The sequence below is a fragment of the Lepisma saccharinum genome, chromosome 23, assembly GCF_977018435.1.
Source record: "Lepisma saccharinum chromosome 23, izLepSacc3.1, whole genome shotgun sequence".
NCBI classification, from domain to species: Eukaryota; Metazoa; Arthropoda; class Insecta; order Zygentoma; family Lepismatidae; genus Lepisma; species Lepisma saccharinum.
This window is the reverse complement of record NC_139251.1, coordinates 15,539,916-15,552,844: the sequence shown is the minus strand read 5'-3', so window position 1 is coordinate 15,552,844 and position 12,929 is coordinate 15,539,916.

Below are 12,929 nucleotides of genomic sequence, written 5' to 3'. Positions count from 1 at the left end.
AAAAAAGAAAAACGTAACAGGGAATATAGCTTTAATAAATGCGTATAAATATTTCACAATGGATTATATTTATGTACATGTTGTTAATTGTGAAATATTGTGAAGAAATGAAACAAAATGCTACGTTTCGGTTACTAATGTGAGCCACTGTATATGTAATGTTTTTATTTCATTAACAATGTACAATGGTCAAATACAACTTTGCAGACCTCCGTGGCGGAGCGGTTAGCACATCGCAATACGACGCCACAGGTCCCGAGTTCGTATCCCAGCCTATGCATCATTTTCATTTTTCTTTGTGATGTCCTTTCGTCAATTTTGTAATTTCATCACCCATCCTCGTTTTCGCGATTAGCCAAAAGTGGCAGAAAACCAAAGTTAAATATAACAAATCAAAATCAAACATTACTTGGCATGACAAGAATGGATAGGTTATTTTGAAGCTGCTGTTATTAAAAGCAAATTTTATGTAGCTTTCCTAGACAGAAGTTTCAAACACAGAAACTGATTGATTGGATAACGCCTGTGGATTCCTACTCGAGCAGAAAATGTATATGTTTCCATTTATTACTTACAACAATAGCAGACTGATTTCCCGCTAAATCAAAGAAAACTTGCATTCACAGTTACAAATTGACGTGTTGAATGATTTCTCTCACTCCAATTCTGCTTAATCGAACAGCACACCACAACGTGGGTCATTAAATATTTGCAACTTACTCTCGAGTTCCTCAACTAAAAATAAATTGACTGCGAAACAAGACCTCGTCTGCGATAACTATATACCACGTTATATGAAGAGTATACGCAAGTTGAAATTCCATCATAATAATTTGAATTCTTCTAGTAGCTACAAACATATTTTTTCATACATATTTTCTTAGCAAAATATGAAGTTCCTCACTTCAACAAGGACAACATATACACAGTATTCCACAAGAGTTTTTAGTTCGAGCTAGTCGTAATATGAATATACACGTCACTTCATTACTTAGTTTAAAAAAAGTGCCAGGCAATGTGAATTCGACGGCATGCCTGAAATTATTTGCAGTATCTCATGTATCAAGGGGGCTTTTTAAGTAAAATGAAGGACACATACCACATGCTTGGGTCAATTGAGAGTAGTAGAAACGTAATTATACTGCATGTTGCAACTGAAACAGTATCCTCGAAGCCGAAGTCGTTGAGTGATCCACTCATAAACTCTCTACCAAACATTTCAAGTTCGAGTAGACACCTGGGCATGAGCGTTTTCTTTGGTAACCATCCCTTCATAGATTTAATATGATCATCATTAATGTTCATAGTCGCGATTATCTACAAGTGGCAGAAAAGCGATACAAGAACAATACAAAAGTAGAAGAAACAAAAGAGGATAAAAGGATGAACTTAGTTAATGATAGGAAGTTTTATAAAATTACTGTTTCTTGAAGAATCTTGTCCTTTGTTCCGATTGTATTTCTCAGTCACACGTTGCTCAATGTCCATGTCGACTGTCGTTCTTACATTCTTGAAAATTACTTTAATGTCTGCCTATGCTCTTCTTTCAAACGTGGTAGGCGCTCTGTCTGTTTCTACACCAAAAAGTTTAATTCATCTCCTGTCCAAAAAGGCACGAATTACTGAAAGTAATTTTCAAAATTGTAAGCAGATGAGGGCCCTTGTAAAATACGTGTACTGTCCTTTTATTCGCTTAGTTTTGAGAATCACTCTCCATACAATTGTTGCCTACTTCAGAGTCCAAAGGCCCTGTCTAGCTACAGACCAGTTGCGCAAACGCGGTTTCATTTGTTTCGTACACAAATTCCATCCTTTATACGTATTTTCTACTTGCTAAAAGCAGCGGCGGCTCAAGGGGGAGAGCCGCCGTGCCATGGCACTACCCTCAGAAGAAATGCATACCTAGCCCCTAGCCCAAGTATTGTTAAATTAATACATTGATAGTTTACAGACAATGAGATTCGAATCTTTCAATCGGTCAAGCTGACGTGACGACCGCCCCAACCACAGACTAGATATGAACCGCCCCAACCTCCTCACTGCATCGCCAGCTGTTTCGTATCCTCGGCGAGGCAGCGGTCGGCGCCACCCAAGAGCTGGCCTAACCAAGTTGAAACGCGTGCAGAGGGTTGGTGAAGTCTCAGCGAGTAACCTTTGCACCATAAGCCGGGAAGAAGGTGGCAGGGGGTGGTGTTAGCCAATGGGGTTAGCCCATAAGACACCAGCCGTGCCCGTTTAGCACAGCGAGGGAACTTTCTCAGTGTTGACACCGTTGCCATCTTCAGAGATAAGTCGCTAAATACGACGGATTTGTACGACCCGTTGGGGAAGTAATTCGTGAAAAAGGTACTATCTACTTTTCTGCCAACATTTGGAGAAACGAACCTAGTATTTTTCCGAAGTTAAATGAACATTTTGATAATAGATAGATGCGCCTAGAGGGCCATCCAGACTTTTTAAAAATATAAAAGTAAAAATTCCTTTGGCATTTCGACAATTTCTTTTTACATCAAATGTAGAATATTTTCAACGTCCAGTTGGAATACGTGTGCATGGGGGAGGAGAAGGTGAGAAGATTTGCTTTCCCTTCCTCTTGTAATTGTGTTTTTAGTGAAGTGTCCTGTAGTGTTTAAAGATAGGTTAGTGAGTGAAGATGAATCGTATTAGTGTGTTATTACTTAAACACACTGTTTTCCACGTTACCAAACAAGGATATACATCTTGGCCAGTGGGGCAACCTCAAGGAGGGGGGCCAAGGCATTGCGGAGGTTTTTTTTCTTCGATTTCTTGATCACGTTGACAGTACCCGCCGGCCGCCACTGGCTAAAAGTGCCTTTCATATCGCCTCAGGGCGTTGTCTACTCGGATGCTTCGTGATCGAAGGTCACGTGTACAAAGTTTCAGATTTTCCGATTTGCGTGGTGCTGCTGCTATCAGTTCGGTTCGCCTTCTCAAGGTCGCGCAGCAAGCAATTATTTTTCGTCTTCCGATAGGAAAAAGCTTGCCTCTCGCTTATGTGGACGAACGCGTGGCACGGATGACTTTTTGGCTCGACCATGGTTGGTCCTTTATGTTTCGTCCTTCAGCATTTTAATCTAAGAACGAATCATTCTCATCGAAAAACATAATGTATTTTTTTTTAATTGATGTAACACATGTAAACCGAGAGCGAGAGATAGATAGATAGATAGAAACGTTTTCCTTCAACAAACGTTTGTTTTCCTATTGTATAAAGTGAACGCACATGTTAAAATTCATCTTGCATAGATATTCAAATTAGAACAAATTCACGTAAAGTGATTAAGTATGCAGAAAAGAAATATATTTGTGATAAATACATAGTTAGTCAGTAAATTCCGATAACCAGAATTCTGTCACGCCGAATGAAACGTTTTGTTTTACAATTTAATGTTTTCACTGACATCCAAAACGAAAATACGTATTATAACTTAATGACTTTCAAGGTGTCAAAATATTGTAATGTTACTATGCTGCCGATCACAATTATGAGAACGCTACGGGTCCCGGGTCCGAATCCCGGCCTGGGCGTGGATGTTTGTGAGTGTGCATTCATCAATTTCATATTGTTATCACCAATCTCCATCTTCGAGAATTAGCCAAAAGTGGCAAAAAAAAAGCGAAGTCAAATAAAGCATATCAAAATCAAACAATTATGAGACTTCTTCGAAAACGCCTTCGATAACGGTATTTGCTATTCGTAACGGATATGTGTATCACTTTTTCGAAACAGACTTTTGTGGAGGAAAAGAACTGTAACGTTACAAAAGTAACGAGCACAATTATACGAGAGACCTATGTTATTCTCTCCGGAACACGGCATCGGACACGGTATTGCACATCGGAACGTCTGTATGATACCAGCTATAAATAACGTTGTTGCTTTGAAAAAAGGAGTGTAACGTTTTTTCAGTAGTGACCTCAATTAAGTTACTGGTTAATTGTAACGTTACTATCATTTTCCACACACACTAAAGTTACTAGTCAATACGTGACGAACCTCTTTCTTACCCTGTAACGTTACTGGTTGCCGGCAATGGATGTAACGTTAAAGTGTCACGTGAAGACCTACTTCTTTAAAGATCAGTTATGGTTCGGTACCGTTATGCACACCTGTAACGTAATGTTCATATACCTGAGGTAACGTTTCTGTTCACGAAAAAAGTTATTCTGTTTCTGGTTGTAACGTAACGGAAACCGTAATTGAAAATACCGTTCCATTTCGTTGCGTTACGACTCCCTGTATGAGTATTAGTATTGCATAATTATTACAACCCCCCTCCTTTCATAGGATTACCCTAAACAACTGACAAAATTTGGCAGCATGTAGAGGATATGAAGACAAATAACTTTTGTTAATAACTTTTTGCCCTTGTCTTGGTGCTACTAGCCCTCAAACATATTTTATCCTCTGTATGAAGCCATGCTCTATAAATTTGTTGTTGCTACTAACTTTATTTCCTGTCAAAGAGCACACTAAAGATATTATTAGTATTCTATGGAAACAAGATCATGCTAGCAGAGAAGCTGACAAGACGAAACTTTTGATATTCATTCTTTCACTGAATTCCTGCATTGTTGCTTATTGTATTTGATGTCTTTGCATTCTAAACTCATTAAGTTTTATTCAGAGATATTCATATTGTGATGGTATTTTTTTCCTGTTTGTCCATAGTTTGTCATTTAATTTTTATTTACTTAATGTATCAGATATGGTACTGAAAGGTGATTTTGTACCGAAACTGTAACAGCAGAAAAAAAATTACAAGATGACAGAAAAAAAATAAAAAGTAACAATTGTCAGAAACTGTGTTCTGGCAAGAAAATGTCAACATTTGGAGGCAGGTTATTATATAAGCCGGGAAGCCTATAAAAAAGAGACCAGTGTAGAAAGGAGATCCTTGTAGTGGGATTTGACTCTTGCTTTTTTGATGCGGATTATTCATGGGGAAAAACAGAATCTTAATCGTGACATGGGGCTTATACTGGACCAAGCCTGGTTGGAGATAGTAAACTAGTAGCGTAGATGCAGCAGACACAGCTCTCGATTGGTCTGTCATCTTCACTTGGAACCTCCAAACACATATAAACCGGGTTGACACTCAGCACTGCACTTTCACCCTGAAGATGAGAGTAACGTTAGTTGTCGAAAGCTTGGAATCCATTCCACAACTCACCTGGTCAATAGCGCGAGAGAATCTTTTCAGTATTGATTTAGTTTATATTATTTCGCTTTTCTGCCACTATTGGCTATTCATGAAGATGAGAATGAGTGATGATATGATGAAATTGATGAAGGGACACTCACAAAGAACATCCATATCCATTTGAACCCGGAACTCCTGGAATCATATCATGCTGTGCAGACCACTTTGCCATGGTGGTCGGCAGTATCAGTATTGGCACAAGTATTTGTTGAAAGATATTGGCTCAGCCATAGGTCTCACCCTTACAGACTTTGCTGAAATGTTACATATATCAACCCCTAAGGCTGGAATTTTAATACCCAGAAGTCTAGCGCATGGGCGGTAATTTTAAATGCAGAAACACGGTAGATTCGCACAGAATTGTTTAAAATGCTGAATCTTCGGAACCACTAATGAAATTCAGTTGAAACTTTCAACATAAGTAAAGTACATATCTATGGGTTTAATAAACCTGCATCACTTTCTTCACTACTTGACAATAATCTAGAGGATGAATCATTGTCACTTTCTTCAATAATTTCACGAATTTTGTCGCTCACAAGACCCTTCAATCAGCTGCTCCCCGCCATCCTTTTTTTATGAAAAACTACCGCAAACAAGGGACAAAGAAAAGTGTACTTTGAAATGTTTTGCAAAATGACATTAGGTGGCAGTAAAATACAGTCTCACTAGCAAGCAGAAGAAAATTTGTTTCTTTCCGTGCCAATAGATGGAACGGAACAGGCATTCATTTAGAGCCATGCAGACGTATGGTGTCCGTCAAACTGCCCATAGTAGAAACGTGGAGGCCAGTACACTGTACGTCAAACTGGCCTTAGGGGTTAATTTCACCCTGTCAGAGTAGGAAAATACATCCAGCTGTGCTGTCTTGCAGACACTGGGACAACATATCAACAAATTGAATTCTGTAATTATACCCTTGCCATATCCTCAAATAACTTAAGACAATATTATAATGCCCCTATTTTAAAATGCACTATGGAACCTCTATTTGCTCTAATGATACTTGATATGTAAGCAGTCTAAATTTCAAGCATATAACTTGAAACTCTATTGATATTATGTCCATGTTGAGTTACAGTATCAACTAATGCAGTCATTTATGGTTAATTAAAGAAACAATTATCCTCCATATTCAATGATACTCTTTGTTCTGTCACAATTATCACGAACATGTTCACACCTGAATAGTAATAGTAAACTCTTTTTCTTTGCAGAGATGTTGCCAACTTAGTGCAATCGAGTGCTTGCCTGTTTTATGAAACCTCTCGTAAGTTATCTTGAGCTAACGCCTCTGAATACAGGCATACATGTTAAAACTAAAAGCATTCTTCTTAATTTCTAGGGAATATCCCTTTGGTGTTAAACATCTCGTTGTTCAGGTGTTTAATACATAACCTCTAAGTGCTATCAAGCTCAGTTTCCATGTATTCTACCTGATCCAAGAAGGGCCCAAATCTTCAAAATCCTGCCAATATCTTGGGCAGAATATCGTTTCACAGCTCATTGTAATTATGAATGTACTCCCGCTTTGCTGAAAAAAACAAATATATAACTTGTGTAATTTTCACCTTCACTTCTTGGATTGCATATAAAATCCATTGTAGAAAATATTAGTGCTGAGCCGATGCTGATGTATAACTTGGATATTGGAAAGTATATATTTTATTTACCGATACTGACCAATGATTTTCTTGTATTTTGGTCTTTTACGGGATCTGCAAAAATGCCACATGACACTTTCGTGAGTAATTATCCTGGATGTTATGCAAAATTCAAAAGTTTCTAATTATTTATCTCCAATATTGTGTGAAAAACTGTACAGCGTGTTCCATTCAAACCTCCCACATTTCAATTCATCATTGCTAAAAAGTTATGAAACATAATGGAATGCAAGTAGTACTAGACGAAAGAGAAACTCAACGAATATAATTGCATGACCTCGAAGTTCACCTTTCTCTTACTATGCAACGCCACAATTGCATAAAGCACAATGGCGACTCCCCAGCAGCTTGCACAATCTGTATTCTGGTATGCAGAGACCAAATCAGTCATTACAGTGCAAAGAAATTACCGGAGAGAATATGGAGGTGGAGCACCTGATGAGAAAACCATTAAGGCATGGTGTGCGAAGTTTTTGGTGACTGGAAGTGTTAATAAACAATCTGGAGGTTTTCAGATTGGATATTATTCGTGCTACAAAAGGTGCATACATAGAGGTGTATTGGTGTATTCTTGTTTAGTGATTCATGCAATAAAATTCTTTGAGTTTCTCTTTCGTCTAGTACCACTCACATTCCATTATGTTGCATAACCTTTTAGCAATGATGAATTGAAATGTGAGAGGTTAGAACGGAACACCCTGTATTTTGTGAATACATAACATGTATTTTAATATTCTGATGTAATTATTAAATATTCTGAAGCAATACTGGCAAATTGATGTACATGATTGGAGTGGAATATTCACCCACTAATATTAATCAATATTTTGAAATTTTTTTAATTGTTGAAACAAGTGTATCGGTATCAGTAAGGGTATTGGCATCGGTAGGGGTATCAGGTCACAGTGGTATCAGCTCAGCCTTAGAAAATATGCACCTTGGAGAACTTCCTCAAATTCTGTTGCCATAGGAACAACCACAGTAATAGAATCAACCACCTTAGGCCAGCCGCACACCGGATCCGATGCAACACAACACGACATGTCCCAAAGCAACACGACGAGTCACAAAGTGACATGAGTCATTTCATTTGTCAGCTAAAATCTGATAGCAGATTTCGTCCATGTTCACAATATGTCTAGGTCTGTTTTCTATAATTTGGGAAGTGGCTTAACAATACATAAGAACAGTTTACGGCAGAATCAATGCATTAATGTAGAATTAATGCATCATTTTATGTGTTATGTATCAAGTCAGTTTATATTACTTTGATGCATTGCTTATGTCACGTACCAAAATATCGTATGAACAATTACTTGCTAGAAATATATTCTGACAAAACAAAACAAGTGAAAGTAGGCTTCTTCGGTTCTGTCAACATGGCAACTGATCAAGAGGCAATTACAGTATGTGCATATTATTTCATGTATTTGGAAGACAATAGAACCTCCTGCAGGTGCTGGACGTATCCAATAAAGGAATGTACGTGGCATTTTAATTGAACTACGAGAAGATGAGGACAAGTTATTTAATTTTACAAGCTTAAGCATAAATAGTTTCAATTATTTACTGGGATTAATAAGACCAGCTGCACACCAGATCCGACACAATCTTCTGTTTTGGCAATCTCCTGTGTCAGAATATAATCACGTTTAATTTGCAATTAAATAAAAATATCAGCACCATGATACTGACCCCTAATTCGGAAAATTTAGCTTGAAGTTGCCCCCATTTCCGGTCTGTAGCTGAAATGAATGGATTCACGCATGCACAGATCGTTCTGTCACAAACTTCTCCTTGTGATATCAAATTCCCCAAAGTGACTCCAATCAAATGTTTCGTCCAGTGTGTGGATGCTTATAAGAGCCTCATGTTAAATCTTTCCCGAGTCGGTTTGCAACAAAAATGACTAATCGCATCATATCGTGTCGGATCCGGTGTGCGACTGGCCTTACTAAGCTCCAAAATGTCCTCCCATATATGAAAGTATGCTAGAATAATGGATTTATTACTAATAGATGTCTCAGTATCAGAATCCTTATACAAGTCTGGATTCCATGATGACTGTTTGACCCCATGCCGAGGAGATTTTATAGTCACCAACCAACAACCCTTTATCAGGTCTCCCCTATCTCATGAATTTGCCTCACATGAGGTATCCCAAGATGAAATGGTCTTAATTACTTCTACAATGAAATTTCAGCATGGACTGTCAAGTGAAGTTCCACTATTTTCTCCATCTTTGGCTATTGCAGGTGCCATAGAAATACAGGATGCCTTTTAACCAGATGTACGAGGGGAAAGTGAAATGTTTTGAGCCTCACTTGGAAGGAGTGATGCTATGTAGTTTAAGATTTTGGAGGATGTAAAGTTTGAGTTTTAGGACACACTGTGCGAGCTTTTATCAAATTCACATGTTTTCTTCTATTTTTTTGTCAGGTTGAAAATGAATGAAGTGTCAGAGAAGAGAGTGGCCAATAGGGCCGTGATTCGGTACCTCTGTCAGAAAAGCCTAACTGCTCAGGCTGCTTTGGTCGACTGTGGCTTCACCACACTTCCCCATCCACCTTATTCCCCTGACCAGCCCACACCAGATTTTCATCTTTCCCTGATATGAACAATTCACTTCGAGGACGTCACTTCCACATGGACGAAGGCGGTCATTCAGTGGCGAGAGACTCAGGACAAATCATTCTACCAGATGACTGTAAACAAATTGCAGCACAGAATTCATAAGTGCATTGATCTGCAGAAGGGGGGTGATTATAGAGATTATGTGATTAAAAAAAAAGGTAAAGTGCTCCCCTGTGTATAGCACCACGCCATGAAGGCATATAGGGGGTGTGGTGGTAATGCCCCACACTTCCTTGATCCGGTCGTGAGTGAGGTGATGTGATCAGCATCAGGCTCCTGACCGCCTTTACCCCCCAGAGTTTCCCCCAGGTACCCATGTTATTCGATGCTGGGTGGGCGCCGGGACCGCTTCCATCGTTAGAAAAGTTTCCGGATTTGAACCGGCCAGGGATCGAACCCAGGACCTTTAGCATGATAGTCAGATGCGTTACTGACTGAGCCACCACGGCCACGAGATTATGTGATTATATAGAGAAATCATAATGTGAAACAGTAGCTCACACACCCCTTCCCTGCAAGGCTCAAAACTTTTCACTCTCTCCCCTCGTAATTGATGAAGAAGCAGAGCCATTAATTTTCAGTTTTATGGCTAAAGATTTCATTCAGTGTTTCTTGTCCATGGAAAAGAAAATGTAGACAGCAGAGTTAATCTTTTGTCATCAGTGTTACCCAATGGTGCAGCCACATGCTCTCATGTGATCCATCACCTGGGAATTTAAAACCTGTATGGACTCTCGTCATGAACCATTCCATGTGAAAGCGGACATAGTAAATTTTATTTTTATTCAATTACTATGTGTTATAATTAGTTTCATGGCTTTTAAATAACATATTGTTTCAAATCTATTACTTTTTATAGTAGAAGTGGGATTCTTTGTGTGTGGTGTTTCCACTTCATTTGGTTCCATTATTATAAGAAAACTAAATTAATTCTAATTTTGTTCTAATTGTCTCACTGATAGTGCCTACATTTTAAGCTTCTCTGAAGTATCCTACTTCATTTCTGAAACAAATCTTAGTTTGAAGAATCTATTTTTGATGATTTCCACAGTCTTTGCATTGTTCCATAATCCTACAAAGTAAGTAAGTAATGTGTATGGTGTCACACTAGTCACAGGCAAAATGGTTTATAAAAAGAGTATGTAGTAATATTTTTAGAAATTAAAAGCACATAAATGTCGAGTAAAGTTTGCTTTGTGAAAATAGAATAAGTTTGTTTCAGTAAACCCATATATTTCACAGTTTTTTCTGAAAGAATGAGGAAGGTGATAAAGTCAACTCTCGGAAGTGTCACACCCGTCTCACTTACAAAAAATGTATTTTTTGTACCTGAAAATTGAGATGGGGGGGGGGGAAATATTCTGAAATCAAATAACTTTCGTAAAGGAAAATGAAATGAAATGAATTGATAATGTTGCATATTTGAAGGCGCTAAAATCATTAAAAAATGAATGGAAATTTGTCTGAATGTCACACCTGTCACAATGGAATTGTTCTCATTCAAGTAGCAGATGCTTCGTGGACTCTACATACATATTTTGACCCTGAGCCAAGACTCTTACATAACTGGACTCTGTACCTTGAAGCTCGAGTGGGACTATTTGAGCCAAGATTCATGTGTATGTGTGATGTGGTTTTCCTTTCCACTCCTTTTGAATTTTACAATTCTTGATTGACAGTTATTACCAGGGAACGGATTTGTATGTAAATACTAGGGCTGAGCTGATACAATTTTGAACCGATACTGATGCTGATACTCTCACTGATCCCGATACTTGTAAAATTCGATCTTAAAATAACAAAGGCTAGTTATGGAGTCATACTAACTTATCACATCATATTCCTTTAATGGCATTAAATAAGTCCCAACTCATTCTCTTTAAAATGGCTTTTGACATTTGGTATTTTCTTGTTTTATTTGAACTTCTCTGTAGAATCAAGAGGATGCAAAGAAATGTTGCAAGACCTTTTTTTTTTTGTGTTGCAGTTACAAAAAAAATGAGGTGTATTGTGACTCTTCTGTTTCATATAAACACTATTCATTCTTTTTGTTTGAGTTAACCTCGAGAGGAAGAAAAGCAACGTAAAATATATGCAAATACAGTTATTAAAATAAGGCCTCTTTTTGCTATGTTGTCCATTATTCTCTGTCACTTGCTTGCAATAAAAACAATTCCTTTGGTATCGGCCAATACCAACAGTCACATAAAAAACTTACACAGAAGGGAAAAAGAGTACAAGAAATTGTTGAGTCAACAACACTCCATTCTCGCTTGAATGTAAATAAAACAAAAACTAATCCCATAGTGACTTTTATCCATCTTTCCCAAGAGCTCTGCATTCAGCTGGACAAGTAGTAATGATGATTGTAAAAATGTCCATCTTTCTTACCCCACGAGTTTGGGAACAAATGATTTCTTTTATTTACACACAGCCTTTACCAGATAGATGCAAGCATTCCAGAAGTTTAGTCCCAGCTTTCACTTGGCCCACCCATTCCTTCGATCTTGTCAATCATCTGCTTCTCAGGAGGGTGGTGGTTTGTCCATTTCTCGGAAATGCTACACGCGGAACTTCTTCCAATCTGCCACAAGGAAAGGTGAACGAACTTTTGAAAAGGAGAAATGTTGCTCTTGGCCTTGGTCTCAGCACAAAAGACAATGATATCAGTGCGGAAATTTGAACTGATACTTACCGATACCGATACTGATACATGGGTATTGGCTCAGCCCTAGTAAATACATATTTATGTATGAAGCTGAAATCACTTATATTTTGTATTATCTTTGTGCATCATGGCATGTAGACTCGAAAAATTGTTTTTATTTTCCATATTTTTACATGTATTTTCTATAATCCGGAACTTTACCAACCCGGCCCTTCCAGTAGTCTGGCATTGAGCGAGTGAAAGGGAAAACAAGTTACTGGATGTCGGTGTCAGAGACCTTGGCATGAGGTAAACTGCAATATGTATCTTGTTTCGTATTTTTTTTACAACACTAATTTCCATTTTAATATATGTACATACGTACATATTTTGTGCAATAAACACAGGTTTTGCTCTTAAAATACGTTTTTTTAAAATGAGCCTCCACAAATCCGGCATTTTGTTAATCCAACAGTTCTCTGGTCTGATATCTGCCGGATTACTGAGGGATTACTGTATTAGGTTTTGGCTCATATTTCACATATTTTAGTTATTTTTACATATTATTTCCATATTTCAGAACATTTCTCAACATATGCTCCATATTCGTGACATAACTACATGTCCCTGTGTGACCAACAGTTGGATGAATTTCCTGCGAATAACTGACAAATTTGAAATACACTCCCATTTACTTATTGCGATATTGAACACAGTTTTAGTCAATATGAATCCATCTAAAGAGACAACATAAGGAAA